Genomic DNA, 14264 nt, shown 5'->3' with positions numbered 1-14264 from the left:
AGGGAGCTGGGCTGCCCGAAGATTGGACTTTTAAAGTTTTACCTTATGGTCAAAGTTTACAAGAGCTTCTAATTTCAAAATTTAATTTACCCCAAATTCTAAATATTTTACCACATTTTGTGGAATAAAAAATTTATTCTAGGGACACCTGAGTGGCTTACCAATTGGGCATCTGCCTTCGGCTCAGGCAGTGATCCCAGATCCGGAATGGGGTCCCACATCGGGTTCCTTGTGGGAGACCTGCTTCTCCCTCTGCCTGTGTCTCTGCCTCTATGTGTGTCTCTCATGAATAAATAAAATCTTAAAAAAAAAAGAATTTATTCTACAAACATGTGTCCTACTCCAACAATCCACCTTAAAGTGATCTCAGCTGTTTCTTCTGTTCAAGGAAATGTGGAACCTCTGGATTATCTTTCTTTTCTTTTTATTTTTTAAGTTTTGTTTATTTAAGTACTCTCTATGCTGAATGTGGGGCTTGACCTCACGACCCTGAGATCAAGATTCACATGCTCTTCTAGCTGAGCCAGCCAGGTGCTCCAGCCTCTGGATCATCTTAACACAGGTTAGCTCTGGCCTGTTATTATGATCATGGAACACGGAGCAACAGCTGGAAGGATATGCTCCATCTCCAAGTACTAAGTTACCCTCAGAATAAATCAGTCCATTAAAGAAAGCAAGGAGACCAAAAAAAAAAAAAAAAAAAAAAGATGGAGGCTGGAAGGACATAACAAGCCACAACTGTAGATAAGAAACAAAGGGAGAGTGGCTGCACCATTTCACATTCCCACCAACAGTGTAAGAGGGTTCCCTTTTCTGCATCCTCTCCAACATTTGTGGTTTCCTGCCTTGTTAATTTTCCCCATTCTCACTGGTGTGAGGTGGTATCTCATTGTGGTTTTGATTTGAGGGGGGCACTTGACAGGATGAGCACCGGGTGTTATTCTGTGTGTTGGCAAATTGAACACCAATAAAAAATAAATTTATTATTAAAAAAGAAAAAGAAAGAAACAAAGGGAGAGGATAGGGCAGCCCAGGTGGCTCAGCGGTTTAGCGCCACCTTCAGCCCAGGGCCTGATCCTGGAGACCCAGGATCGAGTCCCACATCGGGCTCCCTGCATGGAGCCTGCTTCTCCCTCTGCCTGTGTCTCTGCTGCGCTTTCTCTCTCTCTGTGTCTCATTAATAAAATTTTAAAAAAATTTTTAAAAGGGAGAGGCTATAGGGGGACACCTGTCTCACATCTGCCTGAGTCCGATGAGCATGACTGCAGAGGGACTGAGGGTCTGGGGTGGGAGGAAGACTAATTTTAACGTATAGACTTTCATACTATCTGAATATTTTTTTTAGCATATATGACTTTTTCATCAACTACAGGTGTTTTTCTTTGTTGTTGTTTGTTTGCTTCATGCATTGATATATGTTACCATTCTTGGGAGGATTTGCATTTCACATGTCATCAGCTAAAGGCATCCATCAGAGATAGACTTTTAGGTGGCTGGTTATTAGAATAGGGAAGGTATTTTTGCCCAGGAGAAAGCCTCTCTCAATTCTTCTGAAATTTCCGTGACAGCTCAAGACTGTCTCCACTACACTTCTAGGCAAAGTATGTGGTGAGCTACCCTTGTATTTGGGCAGCTCTCCAGAAACAGGATGCCCTGGTCAGGCAGGGGTGGCTGTGACCCCAACCGCTCCTCTCCAAGGTGAAGCCCCGCTCTCCCCCAGCCAGAGCAGAGAGAGGTATTTTTAACCTTGGTGTTGGCTTACACAGAGATTCAGGTATTCTCTGGGGTGTACTATGAGACAAGAAAGCTGAGATCCAACACTTAGACTCATTTGCCCTACCTCAATGTGCTGGTTTTATGCACCTTGGAGAATTGGACTATAAAAGCTGTAATAAGTGAAAACTATTTGTTACAGTTCCCCAGAAACCCTTTGGATATCATATTTCTTTGGTTTCTGACACAGAATGCAGTGCAGGGAGGGGCAGCTCACCCCACCCCCACCCCGGAGTGGGGGTTGGGGGTAGGGAAGGGGATAGAAAAATTACCTCCACATCACCTGCCTTAACTAGACTAGACCAGGAAGAGAAACCAGATGTGGGTCTATTGTAAAAGAACTAGAATTACAGGTAAGCTATTTAGGTCCTCTTCAGAAGGTGGCGTGCATTAGTCATCAGATGTAATAGCACGTGCATGAGACACATCAAGTCAACAGGAAATTGATCATGTTTTTGTGAGACGGAGACAGATGTTGAAAGGTGTGTGCTACACAAAAAGATTTGTAGGAAATTCAGGGATTGTGGGGCCTTTTTTTCCATGAAATGAGGATGAAGGGGTATTGATTTATCGATTTATTAACAAAAGAGGGATACAAACATATCACTTAAGTAAATATACACCCCTCCAAGCCACCAGCTATGCAAGTACTGGGCTAGAAAGCAACTAGTCTGGGCCCATATGTGGGTAATTGTTCCTTCCCTTAAGATTAAGAAAGATACATTTAAGCAGGCTGTGAGTTTGTTTCAAACACACACACAATAGGAAAATAAATCTATAGAAACCATCAAAACTCGGATTATAAGGTTAGGTGATCTTTTAATTTCATGGCCTTTCAGAAAATGGAGCCCATTGAAATATCTAAACCAAATTTAGTCCGGGTCTTTTTGGGTTCCCACTGATGCGAGAATAAGCTTGCGCCTAGCATTCTCTCAGATCACAGCTAAGAAGTGGACGCTCCCGTACCCCTGACCCAGAATGCCCCAGGTACCAGGCAGGATGAGTAGTGCAGTAGAGCTGACTGTCTCGTTCCAGATTCTAAATGCCTGCTTGGAACCTCTCCAGAAGCCCCTCGGGGCTGTAAGGGAGGAGAGTCACTTCCAGATTCCTGAGTCACCCCCAAAGTGGCCTCGATTCCTTACTCCTCTCAGGAGTGGGTGGCAACATCCCTGCATTTGACACCCCATTCTCCTTCCCAGCTCCTCCTCCTTCCTAGCTTTCATCTTTCTTAGCTTTTAGGGTTTAAAAAAAAAAGATTTTATTTATTTATTTGAAAGAGAGAGAGAGCATGGAAGAGGGGCACAAAGAGAGAATCAGACTCCCTGCTGAGCAGGGAGCCCCATGTGTGACTTAATTCCAGGACCTCGGGATCATGACCTGAGCTGAAGGCAGATGCTGAACTGACTGAGCCACCCAGGCACCACTTTCTTAGCTTTTTAAAAATCAAGACTTAGGGGATCCCTGGGTGGCGCAGCGGTTTGGCGCCTGCCTTTGGCCCAGGGCGCGATCCTGGAGACCCGGGATCGAATCCCACATCGGACTCCCGGTGCATGGAGCCTGCTTCTCGCTCTGCTTCTCTCTCTGTCTCTCTCTCTCTCTGTGACTATCATGAATAAATAAATAAAAAAAAAATCTAAAAAAAAAAAAAAAACCAAGACTTAGGGGGGATCCCTGGGTGGCTCAGCAGTTTAGCGCCTGCCTTTGGCATGGGGTGATCCTGGAGTCCCAGAATGGAGTCCTACATGGGGCTCCTGGCATGGAGCCTGCTTCTCCCTCTGCCTCTCTCTCTGTCTTCAATCTATCATCTATCTATCTATCTATCTATCTATCTATCTATCTATCTATCTATCATCTATCTATCATCTATCTATCTTAAAAAAAAATCAAGACTTAGGGGCATCTGGCTGGCTCAGTTGGTAGAGTGTGTGACTCTTGATCTCCAGGTTGTGAGTTTGAGCCCCATGTAAGCTGTAGAGATTATTTTAAAACAAATAAAAAACAGAGGCACTTGGATGACTCGGTTGGTTGGGTATCTGCCTTCCGCTGGGGTCATGATCCCGGGGTCTGGGGATCGAGCCCCGCATCAGCCTTTCCCCATAGTGGGGAGGCTGCTTCTCCCTCTTCTCCCCGCTCATGCTCTCTCCCATATCTCTGTCTCTGTCTAATTTCTCGAATAAATAAACAAAATCTTTAAATAAATAAATAACAAACAAAAATCAAGCTTTAAAATAAAAAATATTCCTTTTCTTTTTTTTTTAATTTTTATTTATTTATGATAGTCACAGAGAGAGAGAGAGAGGCAGAGACACAGGCAGAGGGAGAAGCAGGCTCCATGCACTGGGAGCCCGACGTGGGATTCGATCCCGGGTCTCCAGGATCGCGCCCTGGGCCAAAGGCAGGCACCAAACCGCTGCGCCACCCAGGGATCCCTTCTTTTCTTTTTTTTTTAAGATTTTATTTATTTATTCATGAGGGAGAGAGGCAGAGACAGGCAGAGGAGAAGCAGGCTCAATGCCAGGAACCCGATGCAGGACTCGATTCCAGGACTGCAGGGTCACACCCTGAGCCAAAGACAGACACTCAAATGCTGAGCCACCCAGGCATCCAGTAACAAAGTATTTCTGACCATATGGTTATATAGCTATTAAATCTTTATTTTCCACTTAATTCCTTTTTATTCCTTCAACAATATGACATGGCACAATTTTTAAAAATTTGTTTTTGTAGTAATCTCTGCACCCAATATGGGGCTTGAACTCATGTTTCCAAGATCAGGAGTCATATGCTCTTCTGACTGAGCCAGCCAGGCACCCCAATATGGCACAGCTGACAGAAGATTTTTAAGTAAACTTAAAAATCAGAATTCATTTACAGACTAAATCTTTATATTGTACGTACCTCCATGTGGTTATGGTCTAATATCTATAGCCACATAGACTTAACTAAACAATCTTACTTCTTCTGCCTTGCTTCTTAACTGGAAGAGGAATCTAGAAATCATTGCCAAACAGACTTCATGAGTCACAACAGGTGACTGTATTTTCCTTTCTGGTGTGAGGCAGTGCAAGATAAATTTAGTTTCTATTACTTTTGTTGTTTCTCAGGAAGAGCAGGACTTGCAAAGTAAATTAGGATTGCTGATCTGATTCACTTCAGTTTTCATTTCCCTTGGGGATGTTTCTGACCAATAATGGAAGGTCTTTTTGCTAACTCCTCAAGGGCTCTCTGTGAATCTGGCCTCAGATGTGATGTTTTTGTAGTTAAAACATGTTGGGATCATTAATAGCCACACTGAACTCTAGGGTTCATGCAGTCTCTTCCGTGTAGTACTAACAGACAAGAGTTTTCGGTCCTTTGTTTTTTGTTTATATTCACTCATTTCATAAACCTGAAATACATGCCTATGGTGCTTTGGATTGCCTGTGAGCTGTGTGAGAAGTGTAAGATTTGGCCTCTGTTTTCAAGGAAAGTCAGTGACTAATTCTAGGGTAGACTGAATGGCAGTAAATGATATATGTATAATAGTAAGATTTTGAGGAGGGAAAGGAATATCATAGGAGAAGGTCACTCAGGACAATATCACGAAGAAAGAAGAGTTAAACTGGTACTTAAGAAAGCAATAGAATTTGAAGCATGTCTGGCAGCATGGCAGACTAGATACTCTGAATAGATACCCCAGCAAAACAGCTAGATCTGCAATGAAACATATTTTCTTTGCATCAGTGAGCTTGTAGGAAGTAAGGGAAATTTCCCAGGGGCAGAGATTAAAATGTGAGCTATTCAGGATGGTGAATAATAAGCACACTGGAGGAAAGTTGCACTTACCCTGAGGCCAAATCCTAATGAACTGCACTAGGGAGCCTGTATTAGTTGGCTAGGCTGCCATCACAAAATATCACACACTGGCTGGCTGAAATGACAGAAATTCATTTTCTCACAACTCTGAAGGCTAGAAGTCCAAGATCAAGATGCCAACAGGGTTGGATTCCCCTGGGGCCTCTGTCCTTGGCTTAAAGATTGTCACAATCTCACTGCCTTTTCACATGTTCCCCTCTGTGCTCTTGCCTCTTGAGAAGGAAACCACTCCTATTGCATGAGGGACTGACCCTAATTGGATTAGGGACCCACCTCATTTTCACTCTATCACCTCTATCACCTCTGTAATGAGCTTATCTCTGAATACATTCTGAGGTACTAGGGATTTGGATTTCAACACATGAATTTGGAGGAAACAATTTTAGCTTATAAAAGAGACTATGCCTTGGATCACAAAGATGAACCTCACACTCTAGATTAAGCTAAGGACTCTGGAAAGGGCCCAACAGTCCCTGAAGGTAGTGGCCCCTGCATGCAGCTATAAATGAAAGTTTCTCCTGAAAAAACAGCAACTTCGGTTTGGATTCTGAGGGTTCCTATAGATTAAGATCAAACACTTATTACCAAAGATCAATAAGGAAAAAAAGCACCATGAGTGAGAACATCAGCAAAAACATTCATCATAAGTCATGCCTTAAAGAGAGTTAAGGACTTTCCAAACTTTAAACCCTAGAATTACCAAATAAAAACTATAAAATAATAATAATAATAAAATGTCTAAGTGTTTCAGGATTTCTTTTTCCTTCTTGACCCCACTGCTTCAAAGAATGAAGCAGTAGGCCAGACGAAGGAAGAGTGGTGGGCAGCAAAGCAAAGTTTATTGAGTGATAGCACAAAGCTTATTGAGTGATAGATACGAAGGTCCTGAAGAGGGAGGGAACCCAAGAGGGCTGCCACTGGAGTTTCTACGTCTAGGGATTTTTATGGGCCTGTTGGAGGCCCATATTTATCTAATTAACCCCTCTGTGCCTGTCATCCAATCAGGTTTTTGTCATCTATCCATCATGTGGGAAAGAGTGGAGGGCTCCTTCCAGGGTGGTGTAAAGTCCTCTTACGGGTGGTTTCCCTTGTCCCTGCCTGCCTTTCTTTCAACTGTCTTTCATCATAAATAAATAAAAGTTGGGGGACGCCTTCAGCTCGGGTCATGATCTCAGGGTCCAGGATTCAGTACTGAAGCAGGCTCCTCACAGGCCCCCTCCCTCTCTGCCTCTCTCTGTATCTCTCATGAATAGAGAAATAAAATCAGAGACATAGGCGGAGGGAAAAGCAGGCTCCCATTCAACCACTGAGCCACCCAGGCAGGTGTTCCAGCCCCAGCATTTTTCAACTTTTTTTTTTTCATTTTTGTGATTTCAACTTTTATTTTTATTTTTTTAAAGATTTTATTTATTGGGATGCCTTTAAAAATCTTTTTTTAAAAAAAGAGAGATATTAGGGGTGCCTGGGTGGCTTAGTGCTTGAGTGTCTGCCTTTGGCTCAGGACATGATCCTGGAGTCCTGGGATCAAGTCCTACGGCAGGCTTCCTGCATGGAGCTTGTTCCCCTCCCTGTGCCTCTCTACCTCTCTCTGTGTCTCTCATTAATAAATAAATAAATAAATCTTTTAAAAATGATGGGGCTAACTGGAAAAAAAAAAAGATACATGTAGAATTTTTAAAACAAAACATATAAATACAGAAAAAATTAAAACTCAGTAAAGATTAAATAGCAGATTAGAAACAATTGAAGCAAAAATTGGCTAACTGAAAAAGAGAGCTTCAGAAATTAACCAGAATGTAGCACAAAGAAGGTAAGATAGAAAAAAAGGAAAATGTTTAACGTAAGTCTAATTACAGTCTCAGAAGGAGAGATTAGAGAGAATGCAAGAGAGGCAATATTCAAAGAGATCGTTGCTGAGGATTTTCCCCAAGGGTGAAAGACAAAAATTTAAAGATATAGCAAAAAACGACCTATGCCGAGGAAGATAATTTCTTAAATATCTAAACCTAGTTACATTGTAGTGAAACCCGCAGAACACCAGAGACAAAGAAAACATCTTTTCTCAGGCAGAAAAAGGCAGATCATATACAAAGGAAGAGTAATCAGAATGGCAGTAGACGGTGGATTAACATTCAAAGCTTGGAGACAAAACAGCGAACAGCCTAGAACTGTGTATGCATCAAAACCATTTTGCAGGGACGCTTGGATGGCTCAGCGGTTGAGCATCTGCCTTTGGCTCAGGGCGTGATCCTGGAGTTCCAGGATGGAGTCCCACATTGGGCTCTCTGCATGGAGCCTGCTTTTCCCTCTGCCTGTGTGTCTCCGCCTCTCTCTCTTTCTAAAAAGAAAAAAAAAAAACATTTTGCAAGTATAAGAATGAAATGAAGATGTTTTCAGATAAATGAAAACTGAATTTGCCACCAGTAAGCCTGCAATAAGGGAATTTCAAAATGATCTTATCTTCTCTGGGGTTCCCCCCAAAGTAAATTGACTAAATGAAAGTTTATTTGAGAAGTGACCCCAGGAAACACTTGCAGGCAAGTAAGTAGGGACGTGAGACAGAAAAGTAAAGGAAGCCAGAAGAGATGCATTGTCAAGCAAGTTACTACCAGGAGCAACTGAAGTTTCATCCAACTGAGGAACTCTGGAGCCTGGGGCTGGTGTAGGGTGGAGTCAGAGTTCTCTTACCCAAAGGGCAGGAGCTCTGGGATATACACCACCCCCTTCAGAACTCAGATGTGTGCTGCTCCCAGGAGGTCTTACTCCTTCACAGTCCTACCTACACCTGGTAGGAGCAAAGGGGATGCTTGCAGAGAGGCAGATGCTAAGAGTTGGAAGCAGAACTGGCTGAGCTTGGAGATGGTTAAGTGCTGAGGTGATGTGGAAGGGCCACTGGCAAAGCCTACTACCCACAGACTGCAGAAAAACTGCGAAACAATTGTGCAAAGGAAGGTATAAAGAATAATTAGTGACTACAACCATGTAGATACATCTAAACAAACTGTCGGTATAGAATGAGAATGTTAGCATCTACTTTATAGTCCAACACAAAACAGAACTAAAATATGGGCAACCAGTATATTTTAGGGTCTACAACACTATTATGGGCGAGAAATTAAAAGTTAGGAACTGGGGTGCCTGGGTGGCTCAGTTGGTTAATCATCTGCCTTTGGCTCATGACCCTGGGATCCTTGGCTCAGCAGGGAGCCTGCTTTTCCCTCTCCCTCTGTCCCTTCCCTCACTCATGTGTGCTCCCTGTCAAATAAATAAATAAAATATTTTAAAAATGTCTTTTGTAAGTCAAGATTTCCAAAATAATGAATCATAGCCAACCTTATTGCTCATATATAAATTATTGTTTTTTTAATTATTGCTTTTAAGAACAGATATTAAGAACTATTTTTATTTTTTAAAGATTTTTTTTTATTTATTCATGAGAGACACAGAGAGAGGTGCAGAGACACAGACAGAGGGAGATGCAGGCTCCTCTCAGGGAGCCCGATATGGGACTCGATCCCCAAACTGGGATCACACCCTGAGCTGAAGGCATATGCTCAACCGCTGAGCTACTCAGGTATCCCAAGAACTATTTTTAAAGCTTATTTAACTTATCTAACTGGTAGATCCCAGGACCCTGAGATCATGACCCGAGCCAAAGTCAAATGCTCAACCCACTGAAGCACCCAGGTGCTCCAGGACGGGTATATTTTGACTTTGGGTTTTAGTGGCTATCATGGCTGATAAAGGATACTTTACAGAAGTAAAGCAGACCCAGAGGAAGAAGTATGCTTATAAATTGTGATAAGCATTATTTCTTCAATCCCACATACTCATTATGCAAGGATTTTTATTGAAATTCACCTAGGAAAGTTCCTTGTTCTCTGATTTCAATCAGTGGTGATAGCATACTAATCAGAAGGGGCTGATTTACAGGGCTTTTTTTTTTTTTTTTTTTTTAACAAATGAGTGCAAACCCCACTGAAATTGTTCATCAGAATAATATTTAAACAAATTAGAAAATTATGTTTCTGAAGTTTTAAGCAGGCTATGTCAGGAGCCATATGGGTAGGAGGGTTAAGGTCCTCCAGTCAAGAGGTAGGTATAGAAAGAGGGATCTGAGAACAAATTTGACAGGATTTGGTGATAGCATATGGAAGAAAAGGGATTATAAATCCTTGAATTAGTGAGATTCTTTCAGGTTGCAAAATGCAAGAAATTAATCCAAATATCTCCATGAACGGGATTAGATTATAAGGATACATGGAAACCTAAAGGCGACTGGGAACCAGCTCTGAACTGCATTGCAGGCCTCATGAAAATGTCACTCAACATTTCAAACGTGGCTCTGGTCATCCAGTATCCTCTCAGGGTTTGGCCGCAGTTCTCCTCAGGGGCCAGGTTTGTGATTAATTTCCTCAGAGCCTGCTGTCTCTTGGTTTTTCCCTCCCACCCTCCGTGGACTGACTTCACTCCTTTCCCTCCTGTCCACCTCACGAATCCTGCTTCTTCATGGTTTCTATTGCCTCATGACTCTTCTTCGCTACTTTCTCCATTTCTCTCTCTAATTCAACACCAATCCACTCATTCAGCATCCGCTCTCTGTCTCACAGTTAAAGTCTCAAGGGGAGATAATCTGACTGGCCCAATCACCACAGCGTTGGCCAAAGGTCTCAGCCAGCCTTTAGACGGCTGCCTCCCAGCAGGTGTTCGCCTGGGTTGGTGGGTCATGTCTCCCTGGCACAAATTAAAGCCACCTATGCAACCTAGGTTTCTTTTATTTTTTAAAGATTTTATTTATTTATTCATGAAAGAGAGAGAGGCAGAGACACAGGCAGAGGGAGAAGCAGGCTCCATGCAGGGAGCCCAGTGTGGGACTCGATCCAGGGTCTCCAGGATTACGCCCTGGGCCGAAGGTGGCGCTAAACTGCTGCACCACCCAGGGCCACCTGCAACCTACATTTCTGATGAAGCAGCAGAGGACCTACAAATAGGCTGTGGACCTACAAAGAAGCTGAGGTTTGGCATATACATGAGATGGGTACTGAGTCGGGTGCTGATATAGTCAGTCCGTTATAGCCTGGGAGACAGGAAGATGGGATATTCTGGATGTGGCTTATTATGAAACTAAAACCAGTGATATGCATGTGTATATTTCACTTAACACTTGAAGCTCTACTTTAGGTATAACATAGGAAATAAGAATTTAAAAGTTACTATTATTACTACTAGGAGCAGAAGTATGAGTTATCATGAGGTTAAGACCTTAGACCTTAGAACTAGACTGCCTGAGGTCATATCCTCAGCACTGTTACTTATTGTCTGTGTGACCTTGCTCAAATTACCTAACTGATCTGTGTGACACTTTTGTCATCTGTAAAATGTGTATAATGAAGCCTTATTGGCAGATTATAAGAATCAAATCAATTAATATATTTAAATCACTTAAGCAGTGCCTGGCATGTAATTATCACTATATGAATATTTGCTATTTTATTTTCAATTATGAATTAGATTGCAACTACATTACCCCCATCTTGGGATCCCTGGGTGGCGCAGCGGTTTGGCGCCTGCCTTTGGCCCAGGGCGCGATCCTGGAGACCTGGGATCGAGTCCCACGTCGGGCTCCCGGTGCATGGAGCCTGCTTCTCCCTCTGCCTGTGTCTCTGCCTCTCTCTCTCTCTCTCTCTCTCTCTGTGACTATTATAAATAAATAAAAAATAAAAATAAATTAAAAAAAATACATTACCCCCATCCATGCATTATATCTGCCACTTTAATCTCTTGATTTTTGAGTTTGGCCTCTGATTAAATATTATCTTGCACTGTTTTCTAATTATTTTCTGTTGCTAGTCTTGGCTCTCTAATAAGATTTTATATTTTAATATGTGTAAAATAAATTCCTTGCTCAGAATTTTAAAACTACTCTGTTTTTATTGCACAGCCAATTCTAGGACTTATCTCTCTGATAATGAGAGGGTCAAAATTCTGGGAAAGGAAATAATTCTTTTATAATAAATACTTTGAAATATTTCTCTTCTTATTTTTGTTTCAAGATATTTATTATATTGTCATAGTTTGATTCATTTCCCTCTGGAGAAGGTCAAGTTCCCTGGAACATTTGATGTCATCATTTAGAGATGAAGTAGATATTACATGTTTATTAAAAGTGCTACACAAGATTGATTCAGAAACCAGGAGGCATGCATTGATATTTTTTGCATCAGTAATCTTACTGGCATGTCTGTATACTTGAACTTGAATGCTGGCTCAGATGAATCTTTTACACAATGATCAATAGTTGGTAGGATTTGTTTCAAGTTTTGAAACTGCAATGTTCCACTCTATTTACAGATGTACATTTAAGCAAATTTTCATGATGTCATTGTATTTTGAGACTGTACACCCTAATTGTGAGACATAATCCACATGGCAACAACCCAGTGGATACATTAACCAATGGATCCGTCACTCTTGGGACATGGGATCAGCCTATCCTTGAATTGAACCCCAAATTTCCCTAATCCTATCAATGCAATGATCTTCCATAGCTTCACCTTCAAGGAATCTGGTTTGGAGCTTGTGCGGCTCTCTTCTCTTTCCTCTCTCTCCAGGGTCAGTCACTGAGCCAGAACAATAACCCATAGACCATCCTTCTCTGCAAAGCCCCAGGAGAAAGAGACAGCATTTGTGCCTTCCCCGATTTCCTTCTCAGATGGCCAAAGTCACCAGCACAATTGCTCACCCTCTTCACCAGCATTATCGCTGTGTCAGTCAGCAGGTCAAGTGCTTTCCGTCTTCCCTACTGAAGCTGGCACAGGTCAGAGGTCACTATTGATGGGAGAGAGGGAAGCAAGGAATTTCAAAGCAGATAGAGGCAGGGCACATATTTCCCAATTAATAATATAGGGAAGTGACACATTAAACAAAGATACTTCATTCCTTCCCATCTTGATACCAACACTGAAATCTTTTAGGTCAGTAATGGTAGCTACCAGTACTAATAGTAGTAGAGTGTTCTCCTCAGTGTGTGTGTGTGTGTGTGTGTGTGTGTGTGTGCGCCCCAGGATCTCCAATACCTGAAATCAGGTCCAGTGGAATCACAGAGCCATGATACCTTCCAGCAAACTCAAATGTCCACACTCACAATGTGCAGAAATACAAATATGTAACCCTCCACATCATCAATACATCATTTTTTAAGCCAAAATTGTGTACTTCATATAATTCTGGGTGCTGAAGATTTCAAAATGCACAAGATATTTTTCCTGCCTTGAAGAAAGTGTAATCTCATTACAGAGCTAAGACTAGCAACAGGAAACATTTTGAAAACGGTGCAAGATAGCATTTAATCAGAAATTGTAACTTAAATGAGAGAGACCAAAATGGCAGATACAATGCACCCTGGGGTATGTGGCCTTAAAAGATGCAGTTACTCTCTCTGGACCTCGATTTCCTTATTGATTTTTTTTTTAAGATTTTATTTATTTATTTGAGAGAGAGAGCTCACATAGCAAAGGGGAGGGGCAGAGGGAGAAGGAGAAGCAGACTCCATGCCAAGCAGGGAGCCCCAACACTTGATCCCAGGATCCTGAGATCATGACCTGAGCTGAAGGCAGATGCTTAACTGACTAAGCCACCTGGGCTCCCCTGATTTTTGTTTTATTTTTGTTTTTAGGTAGGAATAATATTAATCCCTTACTATCTGTTGAATGATTCTGTGATGCACACATGTAACAAAAAGAATGTGGCAGCACTTTAAAAAATTCTTAAATGTAGGACATCATTATTATTACTGTAATTATTGCCATTATGATTATTAATATACTACTTGAAGCTCAGAAAGGGGAAGGGATACTGATACTCAGGAAAACCTGCCCAGAGAAGAAAGTCTGGAAACCTGAGCCAGCTCTGAAGGATGAGCAGGATTTGGAAGGGGCACAAACAGGCTTGAAGGGGTGGTGGGGAGGACAGTGTGTCCAGAGGCAAGGAAGGAAGTGTCAAGGATAGGAGGCATCAGTCAGGTGCCTGTTAGGCTGAGCATAAGGACTGCTTAGGGTATAAATAGAACACATATTTGGGTGAATGAGGAGGCTGACCCAGGGCAGATCTCACCATCAAGGTAGAGCATGGGTCCCGCAGCTAGAAAGGGATACATTGGCATTTCCTTTGTTCAAGACTAGTGGTTTGGGGAAAAAAAAAAAAAAAAAAAAGACTAGTGATTTGCTTAGAAAAGGCAAAGTATACTTACCAGAGCAGATGTCCAGAGAATTAAAACATTTCATTCTGGACATTACTGGCTGAACTGAATCCATACTACCTGATCATTGTCTGTCATCACTGCTACCACTGTTCCCCAAATCCTTTCTGCTCCCAATGACCTCATTCTATGCCAACCAATGGTCATTTGTCTTCATCCTTCTTGACTTCTGCTGAGTCTGTGCCTGGTCCTTACTCATGCCACGTTTTCACAGAAGGCTGTATTGTCCACTCAGTGCTGGGAACAATTCCACCCCTGATTCCCAAGGAAATAGCTTCATAATTCTGCCTGAAATTTAAACCACTGAGATATTGATACCTGTACACCAGTCTTTTCTTTCAAAATACAAATACATCCAAGGTGGCTAAGGAAGGCCAAG

This window comes from Canis lupus, chromosome 30, assembly GCF_003254725.2.
Source record: "Canis lupus dingo isolate Sandy chromosome 30, ASM325472v2, whole genome shotgun sequence".
NCBI classification, from domain to species: Eukaryota; Metazoa; Chordata; class Mammalia; order Carnivora; family Canidae; genus Canis; species Canis lupus.
Note: the sequence above shows the minus strand (reverse complement) of the source record.